General features: G+C 34.0%; 1 protein-coding gene across 1 annotated transcript in view; it reads left to right on the forward strand.

The window, feature by feature from the left end:
- The window catches only part of ADGRV1 (adhesion G protein-coupled receptor V1), a 3,979,741-nt gene that overhangs the window by 3,736,293 nt on the left and 229,505 nt on the right, over positions 1–13,943 (forward strand). The gene's annotated exons all lie outside the window — the stretch shown is intronic.

Genomic DNA, 13,943 nt, shown 5'->3' on the forward strand with positions numbered 1-13,943 from the left:
GTTTTACCAGCTGTAGTTCTGAAGATTTTATTACTGAAACACCATTCACTAAAACTGTTTTTGAATAATTAACAGTTGGCCAAGCATACAGTGTTATTGCTGGATGCAACCAATCTTTTATGAAAGACCATTTCCCCTTTCAGGTTTTGCATTTGTACAGTGTTATGGTGTAAGATGACCTCAGACTGCCGTATTCTTGAGTTATCCTGTCTCAGCCACTTTTTGTATATTTACAGGTTACAATCATATATTTCAGCTCTTTGGTACTTAACAACATTATAACTCTTTCTCATGGAGCCTGTCCTTTAATAAAAACTGGGTATTTTGCCTCATTTTTTTGTCAAACACTGTTCTATTTCTAGAAGCCTAATGTTCCATTTTCAAGTTAGAATTCCGTAGCTGAGGTGGACCTAAATAACAGTGGACCACTGATGTGCAGAGGAGATGGAACACTTCTTTTTTCAGGAAAGTGTTGCAAACTGAGACAAAGCTCAGCACTGTTTTGACTGAATTACAGAAGGTGGATGCCTCATATCTGTCCTTTACTCTTATATGGAATGTACTCTCTACATTACAGCCAAAAATGATGATAAATGCATATCTGACTATAGACTTGACTTCCCCTGTTTTGTGGTCCAGGTATGTGTGGTTTCATTATAAAAATGCAGGACACATGTCTGCACAGAACAAACTGTGATTAGTCAAAGCTTTGATTCATAAATAAATAAATAAATAAAGACAAGCTGATTTGACTACTGACTGTGGTTCTTACTGGATTTAAAATTTTCAGAGACTGTCTACTAAGCAAGGAGTCTTCTGGTATTTCTCCAAGGATTGACAACCACTTCAGCAGAATCTTCTGGTTATGTAAAGTTAACCACCAAATGACCTATCTGTAACAACCTGGGACATATTTAAGATGCAGACATGGGGGAGTTTTAAGCTGTAAAAGGTGGTGTCTTTAAGCTAAACAGATTTCTGCTAACCCCTGGTCAATGAGGCAGAATTTCCTATGAGGCTACAAGAGGACCCATGAACAAAACTAGGTTGCCGCCTTTTACTCATTCAGATGATTAGTTACTTTGCCTTGCAGATAATTCATGAATTCAGGAAATTCTGAGAGATCAATACTTTTTCTGAAGTATACCTTAAAATCTTATGAGGACTGGGGAAGTTAAAGACATGGTAGTTTTTTTTGCAAGATTCTTGATTTAAACATATTCAAAATTAATAACTTGTAGAGAATGCAACTTTTTAATACCAAATCTGAACACATTTATCTCACAAAAAACATAAAGAGACTTCTTTAGAAATGTTTTGAAGTCTCTGTATATTAATGAATAGACACACTGTTTCCAAGTTTTTCACTTTGAAGTGTTTTGTTTATTTGCTTATGTGCTTGCTTATGGCTTGGAGCACTTTTTTGTTTAAATTTGTTAATTCTTGTGTTTTTTTTATTTTTTTAATAAGATTCTCAAATTTCTTCTATCCAGTCATATACTGAGATTAATTCTGGTAAGCTTGGCAGCACACTTGTTATGAAGGGTGTTTATCATGGCAGCCTTTTCTAAAGTGTTTAGTTTTGTGTGAAAGAATAAGTGAGGGCAGAGTAATAAACATACACTGTGATGCAGTTAACCTGCAGTAAAGATTTAGCCCAAATGTGGGTGCTGGCAAGATGAGACACAGCATGGCTGGCTTGTGTTCACAGTGGATATCCATACCGTGATCAAGAATTTTTGCCCAAAGCTGCTGTCACCATTTTAATGAAGCTATTTGTAGATTCAAGTACCCAGCTTTTAATTTTATTGCAATGTACACACGTGGGGAAGTTAATACTAGTAACATCTAAGAAGTTAGAAAAAATGTATCACTGTCATTGTAAAGGCAGTTATTTAAAGAGTACAGTCTTCAAAATGTGACACAGTTAATTTGAAGGTCAGAAAACATTACAGTGAACAGTTCTTTGGTGGTAGTTTCAGTTAGATATTTGAAAATGAGCAGTTCTCAGAGATTAATAGTAGACCGAGTTCACAGTTAAATAGAACATGTTATGAGTGGCATGCTTAAGCAGTAAAATACCTGATAGGATACATATTATTTAAGCAATAACTGATGATGTGGTATGGTATATTGAAGATTTATCCACAGTTGGTGTAGTTTAATCACCTAAGTGATTAAATAAAGCCAACCATGAATAAATTTCTATATACCACAACCACAGAGTCGGTTATTGCTATTATACAATGATATAATTTAAGAAAAAAAACCCCTTACTTTTCTTAAATAATGTATTTGTATAATGGTGCCGTACTGTTTTTCCATGGCTGGTAGTATCCTGCTGCCTTGTTTTGATGTACTGCGCATGCGTATGGGACTTCTGTTCCCATGCATATCCAGTACATCAATGCTTTGAAAAGGAAGCAACAGAGAAAAGAAAGTGTCTGTTGCTCCGTTGTTTTCTTTTTTTTTTTTTTTTTAATTTAAAAAAAAAAAGTTTCTGCTACTTTAGGGGTAGGAGAGACAGAGAGAGAGAGAGAGAGAGAGAGAAAGAATGGAGGAAATGCAAAGAAAATCAGGTACGTGCCTTTAGTTTTAAATAACATACCTGATTTTCTTTGTATTTCCTCCATGCAGCCTCTTTGGTATATCCGGAGTCTGGACTATAGATTTTTTAAAAAAATTTGTTAAAAAAAAAAAAAGTTAGGGAATATACGGGGGTGACCAGACCTTTTTCCATTGGTATATTCTTGGATTTACAACGGGCATGCTGGTTGGGCTGGCCAATCAGCATGCCTGTTTTCAAATATTAATGGGCAGTCATTGTATAATGTGAATTAATATCACTCCTCAGCAGCGGCAAGACTAGCCACTGAGTGATGTAAACCATGGCTCTCATTGATTGTCATTGTTGAAGTGACACCCCGACCCCATGTGCAAAAATGAGAAAAAGGGGGTTGTGGATGGATGGATGGATCACTCCTCTGTTGAGGTGAGTCATAAGATGACTAGCTGTCTTTAACATCTGTGTAAGTTAAACTTCTGTTGGATAGTCAAAATAGTAATATATCTTTAGAAGATATGTGGACTGCTGATGCATAATATAGAGTAGAAAAAATGACAATCTTTGTGGAATTGTTAGGCAATTATTAAATTGATTGCAAATAAGTGAAATACTGGGGTAGTATTGTATTTAAAGTCTCAATAATATGAATTCTAAAACTAAAAAACTTTTTTAAGTGTTATTTGTGGGAAGCAATAATGAACTACAAAAGTCAGTAGTGAAAGTTACATCTATTTTTTCCCGGTGACTACTGTGTCCCAGATGTCTGGAAATCTTCTCGGCCGTGACTCAATCTTGGAGGTTTAGTGATAAATCAAAGTACGTTGGTACTGATAGAGATAATGGCATTGTACAGTTGTACATGGCATCAGTGGAGACCCTTCTGGATTAATAACTTTTCATGTGGGATTGTTTAGAAGGAAAAAAATTAGAATGTCTGAAACAAACTTTAAAATTAATGTACATACTTAGTAAGTTCATTTAGACATTTGGAGTCCTGGAGGCATTTCTTGACACCCTGCTTCTATAAAGATATCAGGCTTTTTGCAGCAGAAGCAATGTAAAATTTACAGTGGAAAACATATGACTATTTCTTAAATTAAATTAATATTAGAGCCTTGAAGGAGATGAGGATATTCAGAAATCTTGTTGACAGAGTTAATGACCTTGACTGAATTAAAGCAGTTTAGAAAGCAGAATATTTCAGTGAAAACACACGCATATTTCAAGTTGTGAACATAAGTCCTGGATAGAGGAGTTCAGAGGTAATGTGTGATAGAATTTCCTCATAGAATGAGTTGTGTTTGCATGGAAAAAAAACATGGAAGAACTTTCTTATGAAAATGATAGCATCAAAAGATAAAGGTATGGAATAAATTTAAGGCATATCTAGTTAAGCAATTTAGTCAAATTCTACTTCTGCATAAGGAAAAAAAAAGAAAATCTTCATTTTTTTCTTGGGAGGATCCAATGCTTCTTATTGCAGAAGATTTGCTTCCTGTACTCTCTTTATTTACTTAATGAATTCTAGGCCTATGCCCCCAATGAGGTGTAAGTTTATTCTACAATAACCTCAACTTTGAATCAAATGCACATTTTTCACATCTGGTCAACACAGAGTTTTCCCAATCCCATAGTGCAGTATTAGTGGGGGTAAAACAATGCAAACTATGATGAGCACACAAATGATGCTGAAGAAAAAATATTTTATGTCAAAATAGTTTTCATGATTTTGGAGCTAAATAGCCACAAGAAGCCTGTTAAGTAAGGAAGCAGGTTAACCAGGGAGCCATATGGTGCTTGAGTTCAACAGACTCTTTTCTTTCAAACTGTGCTTCAGTACACTGCCTAACTGTATCATCAAGGAAGAACCTTTTTTCTCATATTTCTTTTTTCATTGCTTGCTGACCCCAGCCATTCAATCACCAGATTGTCTTATTTGTTTACTTCAGGGCAAGAGCCTCTCTCTAGAGACATTCATCAGGCAGCCATCAGGGTTTTACTTCTTGGCACTATCATCAATTACCCCATGTGGCAAGCAGCTTGACATGCTTGGAATCCCAAAAAACTATGCCCGGTGATTTATGAAGTCTCCTATAGTGTGTGTAATCTTGGCTACTGTGGGCATGCATGTTGGTGAGCACATTACAGGCTATTTCAGACATGGTATTTTCCTTCTGAAAAACAATTGTTGATGCTAGATTTAAAGTACTGTTTACACCCTGTAGCTACCATATTTACAAAAATATAGGCAGACTGCAGATTCCATCATATGAAAAATTAAGAGGTGCACAGTCAAGATATATGGATATAGATTTAAAAGTCTTTACATTTTATACAATAGAGAACAGATGCACTGGGCATGACAGATGCAGTCGTGCTACTTAAAGATAAACATATGGATTACTTGAGATACATGAAAATAATATGAATCCACCACTGAGACCCATTGTTTCTGGTAATGGATTGCTAACAGAGAATTTGTTTGAGCTGTTGAGAAAAGATTGAAAAAATTACTAGATGGATTAAAACATATCCTTCTTGATACACAACAATTTTGAATAGTCTACATGAATGGTCTACAAAGAATAGTCTCACATATTTTTTAGTTACTTTAGACAGTTATTCATTACTTACAGTTATTCCTAATGACATTAGCATATAGAAAATAGCATTTCTCATCAATGCACCTGTTTCTAGCAATTCTAATATTAATTTGATTTGTTTATTACTGTAAATACAAAGAAAAGGGTACTTGTGTGCGAAGTGGGTATAAAAATCGTCACAGGCTCCCTTCAGTAGAAATGCAGTATCCAAATCAAGTCAATGTACCACGAGTATAAATCCAAATCCATTTATTTCACATACAGCGAACAGAGCATGAAATAAAGATGAGCGCTTTCGCTAACACTTAGCTTCTTCAGATCTTTCACAAAATGAGTTAGTACCACCCTTTATATAGTAATAATACTTTAGTTAATTGAATAATAACACACAATTAATTAATAATAACTAGCATGCATCCGACATATGTTTTTAAAAATATTATGAAAGGACAAGCTTTAAGGATGTCTAGAATGAATTCCAATGAACAGGCCCAGAAAGAGATCTGAATGATTTGAAGAATCAGTTATTGGTGAGAGGTTATAAATTAAATGAGATAGAAGAACACTTACAGATAATATCTGATGTACGTGAAACAAAAGGAGCTCCCTACTTTGGACCTTCTATTATAGGAAACATGAATTTGAATACCAATTCAAACAAGGTTAATTCTCAACCTGCTTCACTAGAGACAATAATGAAATCAGGTCCATTATCAGCAAATATTGGGATATTTTAACAACTGACAATGACATCAAGGGAATAGTGGGCGAGAAACCAATGTTTTTATATAGGAACAAGATGAACCTTAAAAGGCTCTTATGTTATAACACAATCAAGAAGGATACGAATATTGCAAGCACCACTAAACCCTGCGGTCGTTGCAATTTTTGTTCACTAATAAATACCAACCCCATCTTTACACATCCAGACTTAAACAAAGAATTTATTATTAATGTTAATGCCAACTGCATGACTTGCCATGTTGTATATTTAGCAGTGTGCTCCACCTGTTCATCTTTCTACGTAGGCAAAACTAACCGGTGCCTACGAGATAGGATAAGAGAACACTGCTATAATATTAGAAAGAAAAATATCAATAATGCCTTAGCAAAACATGTTTTAGAAGCAGGGGACTGTCATACATTTACATTTAGAGTCTTAGAAGTGATAATACCAAATGTAAGGGGAGGAAAGGTGAGATGCTACACAGAAGGTAAAGAGAACGGTTGGATAATCTTATTGAGAGCAGACAAGGGACATGGCTTGAACGAAAGAGCTTCGATAAAGCCATACCTAAGACAACGCAGACATATTAAATAACAAACTTCACAGTATGGGTTGTTTGTTCTCATATCCTTTTATTTACTACATCTACAACTATTTGTTACATTCTACTTCTATGTGTACATTTCACATTAGTTAGGCTTGTTACACATATCTCCCATATATTTTTGCTCATCACCTATATATCAATGTATTTATTCACATAAATACAGTATTTATATATACATACACATATAAATACATTCACATTTCATATATATTATGGATCATGGTAATACATATATTTTTTTATATATTACATTTTATCCAATATCACACATTTTCATATTAAATTTATTTATTCATTTATATATACATACATTATATTTATATTCATATTTATATATATATATTTATTACTACACATATAGATCTACATACATATATTTATATTTATATTTATTTTTATGTTCATTACATTTATCACTATACATTTGTTATGGATTTGTACATGTGTATTAATTCATCCATACATGGGCCATATATGCGTATATACATCCCATAGCACATTTTACACCTATATGATACATTTCCATAGATATGGGAAACATATATATTGATGCCATATACATATATCTGTTTTTAATATATATTTATATATATATTCATTCATATATGGGCTATATATGTGTGCATATATATACCCTACAGTACATTTTACACCTATATGATGCATTTAGAATAGACATCAGAAATACACATATATATCCATGACATATACATATATTTATACATACATAACATGATACAATCAGTTTTGAACATTTTATGATCATTGAAAACTGATTATTTTAATGATGTAATATTTTAATGCATTTATTTTCATGTTTTGATTATATGTTACAGCAAAGTTTTTATATTTAATTGTTGATCCTGATGACTTATTTTAAAGTGTCTCTGTGTTATTTTAAAGTGTCTCTGTGTCTTTTAAAACTGTATTCTTAAGCACAGCTTAGATTCTTTGCATTATTAATTAATTGTCTGTTATTATTCAATTAACTAAAGTATTATTACTATATAAAGGGTGGTACTAACTCATTTTGTGAAAGATCTGAAGAAGCTAAGTGTTAGCGAAAGCGGTCATCTTTATTTTATGTTCTGTTCGCTGTATGTGAAATAAACGGATTTGGATTTATACTCGTGATACATTGACTTGATTTGGATACTGCATTTCTACTGAAGGGAGCCTGTGACGATTTTTATACCCACTTCGCACACAAGTACCCTTTTCTTTGTTGACTTATTATTTCTAACGTGGTACAAGTGTGCTAATCTGATGGATTGTTAAGTCTATAGCTTATTACTGTAAATAGCTTTGGAAAACAATGTGTTTTTATTCTGAAAACAAATATATTTACAAAAAAAAGAAAGAAAGGAAATCAGTAGTAGTTAAGGGAACACCATGTACAAATAACAATGCCAACTTAGTATTGATTCAATAGGAACACGCATGTGTCTTTTCTCAGCATGAGTTTAGTTCAAATGTATTATACAATGCAAGATTCATTGATAATGTGTTTATGATTTGGCAGGGTAATGCTCATAGTTTATGTGAATTTATTAATATGTGAAATAGTTCAATTTCATTTTTAAAAGCTTGATATGAATTTTTCTAGTAAAAAATATATTTTTTAGATGTTATGATAAAATAAGATCATTCAGGTGGCTTCAAGCATTTCAGTCTAGGAAACCTTGTAAGAAAAATATATATTTAAATTGGCAAAGCATGCATCCAAAACATTTTTATGGAAATACAGTTAAAGGTCAAATGCTCATAATTGATTAACAGCTGATAGGTGAGACGTAGATTATACTTTGGATTATGTTATAGTTGATTTTAGAAAGAGAGGATGCAAACCAAGATTATCAGCTAATAGAAGTAAAGGTGTCAAAGAACTTAGATCACATGTTTGCAGCACCTCACTTTGGTCTTCCTGTCGAGCATTGTGATAATATTAGAACTAATAATAATACTAGGATAACTTTGACTTACTCTAATAATGTTATTACTATATGTGACATCATTAAAAGGGACGAGGATATTTTGACAGTGGACAACAATATTGCTAACATTGTAGGCATTACACTAAGTTTTTCATTTCATAATAAGAAGAATATCAAGAGCTATCTATGTTACAAGACCAATATATGTACTATGCTATCCAACAGAAAGGGTATTCATCCCTGTAGAGATAGTAATTATTGATTCAGTTACTTTATTTGACCATCTGAGTGCAAAGAAAACATATATGTTTCATTATGCAAATGAACCACCCGTCATGCTGTTCATTTAACAGCCTGTTATTTATGCAAAGTATTCTGCACTGGCAAGGCAAATAGAAAATTTAAAGAATATATGAGTGAACATATATAAGATATTAAAAAGCTAAATGAAAATAATGCACTTGCAAGGCTGATTATTACTTACAGTGACAATCATACACTGCACTTTATGGTTTTGCAGGCCATAAAGCCAAAGCTAAGAGGAGGTGATACAAATAATGTCATAGAAAACTTTGAATACAGATGGATAACTGAACTTGATTCAGCTCTTCCATCACATCTGCATGACAGATGTTTACTCAAACCAGTTTTGAAAAAAAAAACAATGGTGAAAAAGAAATAAAATCAGAAACAGAGTGTAAGTTATATATTACTACATGAATTTATGATTTTGTATTTTATAGTACATTATTTATGTGTTATATATTTTTAAATTGTCATGATGTCACTACATCACCACATATTTTAGAGGCATATATTAAGTGCATTTGTGATTTTAACTACATTGAATCTGATTACACTTTTGTGAAAGAACTAGTTCATTCATTTTGGCTTCTTAAAAGAGACGTTTACTCTCTCCTTGTGAATCCTGGTGGGGTTTTATTTTTTTTACTTTATTAGTGTTACTCCACCAGGGTTTACATGTTGGGACTTAATTTCATTTGGATTAAAAATACTAGTCTTATAGTGTGACATCTTTTATAAACATAAAAGGCATGTGTATGCAACCACATTTTAAATGTTAAAGGTGCCCACTGCAAAGGCAATGTGACAAAGTTACTTACTTGCTTTCTTTTCAAATTAGAAAGTACTTGAAATAACATGGATACAGACAGTGGGTTTCACTTCTTTGAAAAATGTCAAGGATGCACAGGACTTATGTAAGACAGTTTTAGATATCGGAAGGAGCATTTAGGTTTTATTTGAAATCTGCAGGGCAGGAGGATGGCATAATAGTTAAGGTGTTTACCTTACAGACAGAAGGTACAGGGTTGTATTCTCACATGAGATAATTGGCTAGGCTTAAAATGGCCCACAAGGACAGTTAACCTAGTATGAGCCTATGCTGTTGTCTTAAATTAAGTATAATTTCTGTTTACTTGTTAAACGCCTACCTGACCAGTGTTCCTTTATTTGATGTTATTTGTCTAAGTGTTCCTTGAAGCACAAACAATAATGATTATTGGAAATGTTTGCCAGTAATAAAACTGAAACATTATTTTTTCATTACCTCATGCTTTTTATTAGGACTGTGATCGACTCTGCATTAAATAATTTTTCAAAAGCATTTCATAGTAGCTGTACATTTAATTCCCCCTGAAGAAAAGAGTTTGAATAAAAATACTAAGTTATATTTTATCCCAGTGAATAACTATGTTGGCAGATTGCATCCCTTGCTTTCATTTGTTTTCTTTGTGTACAGTAATTGTAGCCTCAAGTTTATTTGAAGAAATTAGCATGCAAAGAGCTAACATAATCTGGAAAAACTGGCAGAAAAGCCAGTTTTTATTGACTCTTGGGATAGAATAACTAAATGCAAAATTCAGTTGGTTACTATAAAATTTCACAACCAAACGCCAACTGATGTTAAAAAAATAGTTCCTAGAATCCTGGGAACTATGTCTCAGCTTTTCTTGGAATTGCAAGTGATATTATACAGTAGGGGCAACTGAGGACAATGCAATGATGTATTGTGGTAGATTTTAGTATAGTAATGTTTTTCATTGCTTGCTCATCATTTTGTTTCTCCAGTTTTAAAGTAAGAGTAGATAAACTTGACCACCTGCATTGCAAACTAGTCTTACTGCACTCTGTTATGAGAAATGAATCAAACAGGACGATCTCTGTTTTTTAGACTAGGGCCATGAGGATTACCTTGCACTCTAACCACCTCTCTTTTAGTTATGAATGTTTCTCACTTTGAAAATGTGACAAGCTAGCATTCTGAAGGCATACTGTAACACAGTGAATGTAAAAAATATGATCAATATTTGGAATGCTGTCAGTTATTGTCTCATTTATCTTTCTTTATTGATTAGAGCCTTCATATTATTATTTGAAATATGTTCAGAATGTCAACAGTTTATACTTTTTGCCAGGCTGTTTGATGTTTTGTATCCTTTAGCTGCATGTCATCTCAAAGACAGGGCACCTGAAGAACAGTGGTTGTGGGGGAGCAGTTTGCACACAGGGCTGGAGGTGCATATTACTGATTATCTGTGACACTTTTATAGTATGAAATGCCCTACACTTAAGCAACAACTTTCATTTTAACAATCTGTTGCTGCTGCTGTGTCTTTCGGCTTTTCCCGGTTAGGGGTCACCACAGCGGAACTCCAGTCCACTAATGATTGGTGGTTGATTTTTACGTACCGAGTTACCAGCTGTGACGCACAACCTTCAACGAAGGTACGCCCATTCATGTATGTCTCCACGCAGAAGACGCTCTTGCTGAGAATCGAACCAGACAGCGTCTTACTGTGAGGTGACAACGCTACCGCAGCACCACCACCGCGTATTTTTACTAATCTAAAATGCCCTTTATTATGTTTGAGTACTTACATTGAATTATGAATGAGTAAGGAGGGACTAGGAGGATTGTTCAAAGAAAGACAAATCATTTCTAAATGACAACATGATTTTACATGTTATATATGCAGTGATTATGCAGAGATATATATTTACATGTGACTTACACTCCTGAAATATGTAGTGAGGAGCTTAGTGTTTGTTGGTGACCACAGGATCAACACTTAAAGTTGTCACTAAAAGATCACTGGTTCTTCTATCAACTAGTGTGTGTGTATGTGTGTGTGTGTGTGTGTGTGTGTGTGTGTGTGATTATCTACCATTATGCTGACATTCTACAAATGTATGCAACTTCTGAGTTAGTTAATATATGTCTGTGTGTGTGATTATCTAACATTATGTTGATGTTCGCATTTGTTGACAACTAAAACAGAACCCAAAATATGTCAAAAACACAACTGTTGATGCAAAACTATGATCTAGCACTGAGAAACAGCCTCATGCATAGAAAACCTAAAACAAAACATAAAATAACATTGTTTTTTGCAGAAGGTTAAGACCACTGCACCTCTTACTAATGTTATAAATATATATATCTATGCAGTCGCTCCAGGTTTTAGACATTTTGAGGTGAAACAATCATGTGTCGATTAAACAAGACACAGTTTTTCATAGTAAACCTATATATTGTTAACATAAGCATTTATCATCCTCCACCAGATGTATTCTTCACCAAGGCATAAGTGAAAGGCTGTCCTACAATGCTTATTCATATTTTAGCAGTTTCCTCTGTCATCAGTTTCCTTATTATTTTAATTTCCAAGCACCACTTTTTTTATTCAGTGAATTGGACATTAACAATTCAGTAAAGCAAAACATAAAAAAATATTGCTTCAAGCCCTTACATAAGTGTTTAGGAAACCCTACTCTTGCTTATGAGCACACTGTGAAACCCATTCACTATGTGTCAGCGCAGCTTGAATGCATGAAGATGGTTTTATAAAATGTTTAGTTTATAAATGATTTTCCAGTAGTAGCATACATGCAAGATGCAAGAACAGAAAAAAATGCTAGAGATCAGCATAAGGTATTCGCCATTATTGGAAACTGAGCCTTCCCTTCACTTACGAGATGACAAGTGAAAATATTTAGGGTCACTTGGGCGATGAAAATCCTAATGAAAACTCTGAATGAAGCTGGAAATATGACAGTTTTTTTTTTAATTTCACAGATTCTTCAAATACTAGATCCCACATTCTAAATACTGTTTTCTTCTTATTTGGCAAAAACGTGCCTGATAATAAGTTTTAAAACTCTGCTTGAATACCAAGCTTAATTTTAATATATTTCTTCAACAGCTGATCATCCCCTGCTGCTGCTGCTGCCCATTCTCAGTCTGTGGAAACCAAATGTTTGCAAAGTGAACTTAACTTGGACATTTGGAAATATTCACCCTTTGTTTCATGAAGGCAATAGTCCAAGCAAGAAGGTCCAGGCTGAATATTACTGCAAACATTTTCAGTACTGCAATACGCAGTCATAATGAGATCATTTTTTGGATCTTTATCAAGTTGTCAGTAGTTAGATATAATGGTGGTATATGGACCAGACTGCTTTGGCTTTTTCATATTCACGCGTGCACACACACACACACACACACACACACATCACCTTGTTAATCATATATGTAAGAAGAAGATAACAAACGTATACAATGTTAGTTGTCTTTCAAATGGAAAAGCATAAAAGTGAACCATCTGTATTAAGGATGTATGAAATTAAAAATGTGTAAACACATGGATTTGCCTTTCTCAGTGAGTCGCAGTTTATAAAACAAAATATATAAAATAGAACTGAACTGTGCATTTTTTACTGTGGAAATGCTTTAGAGTTTAAATAAGTAACTGCAATTGTGAGCTACAGATCTAAAGAAGTATTCCAGTGCATATTGTCAAATATTGTGGCCAGCTTCTCAAGTTTTGTCTTCTGAATGCAGTGTTGAAGCCCCCCCAACAGTATTTTCCCAGGTATTGTTTGTGTGCTCCTGTATGGCCTGGATAACCCTCAGAAACTCATGAAAGAGTAGGGTTTGCAACCACTTGTGTAAGGCTCCAACAATGCTTTAAGTGCAAGGTTCATCAGACAAGGCACTATTAGACATGTTCCAGAAGACAGATGGAAACAGGAGAAAGAGGCATTATGTTTTGAGAAATGTCCCATGTTTATTTCCTCTTCCTAATACATAGTTGTACTCTGTCCACCTACATCAGTCAAAAGCACAGTCTGGGAAATTGTCATTTAGTTTCTTAAATGCTGGAGCAATTTAACCTGGGTTTAGGAAAGTTAGTGCCAGCATCTGTTTTGCAAAGGTCTGAAAACTTACATTTTGACCATAGTCTAGAGCCAAGCCATTACCCTGTACCTGACAAAAGATTATATGTTCAAATGCAACAGGGATCGTTAGTTGTATTTTGCACTGCTTTAATGGTTGCTCTTTCAAATTCATATAGTTCCCCTCCCATGGACTCAGCTAGATTGCACACATGCTGCTTAGAAGGGTTTCATTGGCATTTTCCAAATTTCTTTTCATCAGGGCATACACTATATGCAACACTCCGGCATTACTTCTTTCAGTTAC

This window comes from Protopterus annectens, chromosome 2.part2, assembly GCF_019279795.1.
Source record: "Protopterus annectens isolate FY-2018-M chromosome 2.part2, PAN1.0, whole genome shotgun sequence".
NCBI classification, from domain to species: domain Eukaryota; kingdom Metazoa; phylum Chordata; order Ceratodontiformes; family Protopteridae; genus Protopterus; species Protopterus annectens.